The sequence below is a fragment of the Galeopterus variegatus genome, unplaced genomic scaffold (assembly GCF_000696425.1).
Source record: "Galeopterus variegatus unplaced genomic scaffold, G_variegatus-3.0.2 Scaffold728, whole genome shotgun sequence".
Lineage (NCBI taxonomy): Eukaryota > Metazoa > Chordata > Mammalia > Dermoptera > Cynocephalidae > Galeopterus > Galeopterus variegatus.
This window is the reverse complement of record NW_007726839.1, coordinates 35,269-40,413: the sequence shown is the minus strand read 5'-3', so window position 1 is coordinate 40,413 and position 5,145 is coordinate 35,269. Positions and strand designations below refer to the sequence as shown.

The 5,145-nt window shown below is 41.7% G+C and overlaps 1 pseudogene; it reads right to left on the bottom strand.

Moving 5' to 3' along the window:
* Positions 1-423: 423 nt before the first annotated feature.
* On the bottom strand, positions 424-890 carry LOC103589792 (annotated as a pseudogene).
* Positions 891-5,145: the final 4,255 nt, after the last annotated feature.

Genomic DNA, 5,145 nt, shown 5'->3' with positions numbered 1-5,145 from the left:
ACCAATCTAGTTGGGAAAAACGCCGAGGGAGATACACATTCAAGCCGTTTAACAGAGTTCTAATAAGTGCGCACCTATTAATCCGTTTCCTGAACTTCTCCCAGGAAGGCAACTTTAATGAAACTAGTTCTAACAGAAAGGACACAAGAAGTTAAGTGCAGAGCAGGAGTTTTTTCTTTACAGAACAGAAAAGTGATCCAGAAAGAGTGATGGCTTATCATTTTCTGTCTCCTCCAGAGAACACAAGCATCACTTTTTCTGTAATCTAATGCATTGGCTTCATTTTCAAAACGCATCACTTTATTTTCCTCACGAGGCAGCCACACGTTATAAACCTTAAGCACGTGACAGTCACGTGATTTCAGCAAGCTCCAAGGCTTCCCAGAGCTTTCCCGAGCTTACAGCTGGAGGAATCCTGAGGTTTCAAATATTAAAGCTTTCTCCGCAGCCTCAGTTCCTTTGATGTTTGGGTTATTGAAAACAAACTCGCTGGATAATTTGCCCTCAACACAGTCCATTTCTGTTCCTAACAGGGTTGGCTGTGCTTTCTTCTCCATGAACATTCTGATGCCATCTCGGGCAACTTCTTCATCAGAATCTCCTTTTGTCTTTGTATAGTCTAGAGTGTGAGAAAGGCCATTCCAGCCCCTGGGTCGGACACTGACTTTCACACCTTCGTGCTCAGGCTTATCTTTAAGGAGCTGTTTTACCTTGTTTACTGCTGAAGGTGTCAGGTGAGGCCTCCAGGCGGTCTGTGGCTTCCTCTTGCTCACAGCTGGGACAGTGGCCCGGACTAATGAAGCTGGCATCTTCACCACCCTGGCACCCTGGTGCCCCGGCCTGTAGCTCGGACACCTCAGCTTCTCTCCATGGACACAGCGGGCCTGTTTGTCCTTCCATCAGCTGATGGACACTTCGGTTGTTTTCACTTTTTATCTATTGTGGATTATGCTGCTATGAACATTGGTGTAGAAATATCTGTCCAGGTCCCTGCTTTCAATTCTTTTGGATATGTACCCAGAAGTGGAATTATTGAATCATATGATTATTCTATGCTTAACATGTAAGGAACAAACTATTTTCCACAGAGGCTGCACCATTTTACATTCTCATCAGCAATGCACAAGGGTTTGAATTTCCCCATATCTTCGCCAACACTTATTTTCCACTCTTTTGATAATAATGATCCTAATGGGTGTGAAGTGATATCTTGTTGTGGTTTTGCTTTGCAATTCCCTAATGATTAGTGACACTGACTAATCTCTTCATGTGGTTATTTGCCATTTGTATATCTTCTTTAGAGAAATATCTATTCGAGTCCTTTTTTCTTTTTTGTTTTTTGTTTTTTTTGGTTTTTTTCTTTTGTCATATGTGCTTTCAGTGCCATATCCAAGAAACATTGCCAAATCCAGTGTCATGAAGCTTTTGCCCTGTGTATTTTTCTAAGAGTTTTGTAATTTGGGGTCTTATAGTTAGGTCTTAGGTCTATTTTGAGTTAAGTTTTGCATACGGTCTTAGATAAGGGTCAAACTTTATTCTCTTGCATGTGGAGATCCAGTTTTCCTGGCACCATTTGTTGAAAAGACTGTTCTTTCCCCCATTCAATGGTCTTGGCACCCTGGCTGAAAATCAATTGACTGTATATGTGAGAGTTGACGTCTTAGTCAGTTTTCTGTTGCTTATAGTAGAATACCTAAAACTGGGTAATTTCTGAAGAAACAAAATTTATTTTTTATAGCACTGGAGGCTGGAAAGTCCAAGGTCCAGGGGTCACAGCTGGTGAGGGCCTTCTTCTTGGTGGTGACTGTCTACTATGATGCAGGGTGTCACACAAAGAGGACTGGGCAAGAGCATTTTACATGCTCACTTGCTCTCCTTATAAAGTCTTCTCCCTGATAACCCATTAAACCATTAACCATTAACCCATGAATCAGTTAATCCATTTATGAGAGCATAGTTCTCACAGTCCAATCACCTCTTAAAGGCCCCACCTTTCAAATACCATATTAGGAATTAAGCTCCAACATGAGCTTGAGAGGACCAACATTCAGGCCATAGCAGTTGATATCAGGGCTCTCTATTTTTATCCCATTGGTCTATATGTCTGTTTTTATGAAGTACCACAATATTTTGATTACTGGGGCTTTGTAGTAAGTTTTGAAATCAGAAAATGTGAGTTTTTGGGCCAGCCCGGTGGCGCGCTGGAGAGTGCACCGCTTGGGAGTGCGGCGGTGCTCCCGCCGAGGGTTTGGATCCCATGTGGAGACCGGTTCCTGCTCACTGGCTGAGCGTGGTGCGGGCGCAACACCGAGGGTTGCGATCCCGTTACCAGTCAGTAAAAAAGACAAAAAGGAGAGAAAAAAAAAAAGAAAATGTGAGTTTTTTAACTTTGTTCTTTTTCTTTTGCAAGATTGTTTGGCTGTTTGGGATGCTTTAAGATTCCATATGGATTTTTGAATGGGTTCTATTTCTGCAAAAAATGTAGTGGAATTTTAATAGGTATTACATTGAATCTGTAGACTGTTTTGGGTAGTATTGACAGATTAACAATATTGTCTTCCAATCTATGAACATGGGATGTCTTTCCATTTATTTGTCATCTTTGATTTCTTTTAGCAACATTTTATAGTTTTCTGTGTACAGTCTTCAACCTCCTTAGTTAAATTTATTCCTAAGTATTTTATTATTTTTGATGCTACTTTAATAGAATTGTTTTTTTCTTTCTTTCTTTTTTTTTTTTTTAAAGAGGTGACCAGTAAGGAAATCTTAACCCTTGATTTGGTGTTGTCAGCACCACGCTCTCCCCACTGAGCTAACCGGCCATCCCTGTATAGGGATCCGAACCCGTGGCCTTGGTGTTAGCAGCACTGCACTCTCCCAAGTGAGCCACGAGCTGGCCCTAATAATAGAATTGTTTTCTTAATTTCCTTTTCAGATTGCTCATTTCTATTTTATAGAAACACGGCTGCATTCTGTATGTTGATTTTGCATCCTACAATTTTGCTGAATTCATTTAGTAGCTCTGGCAATTTTTTGTGGAACCTTTAAAGTTTTCTGCATATATGATGATGTCACATGTGAACAGAGATAGTTTTACTTTTTCCCTTCCAATCTGATTGCCTTTTATTTCTCTTTCTTGCCTAATTGCCCTTACTAGAATTTCCAGTACTATATTGAGTATAAGTGGTGAAAGCAGGCATCCTTGTCTTTTTCCTGATCTTAGGAGAAAAGCTTTGTCTCTCATCATTGAGTATAGCATTAGCTTTGGGGTTTTCATACATGGTCTTTTTTTGAGGTAGTATACTTCGATTCCTAGTTTGTTGAGTGTTTTTATCATAAAAGGGTGTTGAATTTTGTCAGATGCTTTTTCTGCATCGAGATGATCATGTGTTTTCCCCCCTTCTTTGTGTTAATGCAGTGTATTACATTTATTGATTTTTGTATGTGAACCACCCTTAAATTTCAGGAATAAATCCCACGTGGTCATGATATATAATCCTTTTAATGTGCTGTTGAATTCAGTTTACTAGCATGTTGTTGAGGATTTTTGCATCAGTATCTTTAAGGGATATTGGTCTGAAGTTTTCTTTTTTTTTTTTTTTTTTGTCTTTTGTCTTTTTCCCGTGTCCAGCAACGGATCGCAACCCTCAGTGTTGCCCCCGCACCGGACCAGGGACCGGCAACGGATCGCAACGCTCAGTGTTGCCCCCGCACTGGACCGGGGACCGGCAACGGATCGCAACCCTCAGTGTTGCCCCCGCACCGGACCAGGGACCGGCAACGGATCGCAACGCTCAGTGTTGCCCCCGCACTGGACCGGGGACCGGCAACGGATCGCAACCCTCAGTGTTGCCCCCGCACCGGACCAGGGACCGGCAACGGATCGCAACGCTCAGTGTTGCCCCCGCACTGGACCGGGGACCGGCAACGGATCGCAACCCTCAGTGTTGCCCCCGCACCGGACCAGGGACCGGCAACGGGATCGCAACCCTCAGTGTTGCCCCCGTACCGGACCGGGGACTGGCAACGGGATCGCAACCCTCGGTGCTGCTCCCGTGCCTCACTCAGCCAGTGAGCGGGAACCGGTCCGTATGTGGGATCCGAACCCTCGGGCGGGAGCGCCACCGCGCTTCCCAAGCGGCGCACTATAGCAGTGCGCCACCGGGCCGGCCCTGTTAGTTTTCTTTTCTTATAATGTCTCTCTGGCTCTGGCCCAGTTATTCTTTAATGTTGGTATGGTATAGGCTGGTAGATTAGAGGAAGGGTGAGCATCATGAAAAGCTAAGATTCCAGCAAGGAAAAGGGGAGAAAAACATTTCTCAGATTCATTGACTGAACTACCATCATTTACCTCATCTTAAATTGCTCTTTTGATATGGTTGCTGAAAATGTAAAAATCAAAATAAACATGCTTAAAAGGATCATCATATAAAATATATGAGAAATCTTAGGCCCACTCTAGCCGTCTGAAAGTAAACATGGAATATTATAAAAGAAATTAAGTTGGAGATAGGTTGAACAGCACACTTAAGACATTGGGTGAGTGAGAAGATGTCATTCACATTACTAGATCTTCAGACATTATTATCAGAGGGCATTCTTACGATAAAGTAGTGACTGAAAAAATAATGCTGGGGAAAGTCCAGACCAGTGCTCTTTAATAGAAATATAATGCAAGATATATATGCAATTTTAAATTTTCCAGTAGCCACAATAAAAAAGTAAAAAGAAACAGGTGAAATTAATTTAAATGATAGATTTTATTTAACCCATATATGCAAAAATATCATTTCTACACATAATCAATATAAAAATTATTTATGTGCATTTAACATTTTTTTTGTTCTAAGTAATCAAAATCATACGTTTTATGCTGACAGCACGTCTCATTTGGACTTGCCACATTGTAAACGCTCAGCGTGCCTACTGTATTAGGCAGCACAGATCTAGGCAGCCGGATCCTGCTTGTTCAGATTTGTTCCTTGGTTTAATTTTTGAAAGCCTGACAAAAGAAATTGTCCACTTTTCTGTCCTCTGTACTTAACTGACCCAAATGTACGCTTGTATATAAGATAGTCCCTATAGGAAGACATAAATCCTAAGTCCTTAAATTATCTAATGATGTATTTTTTAGAAATAGCAGAT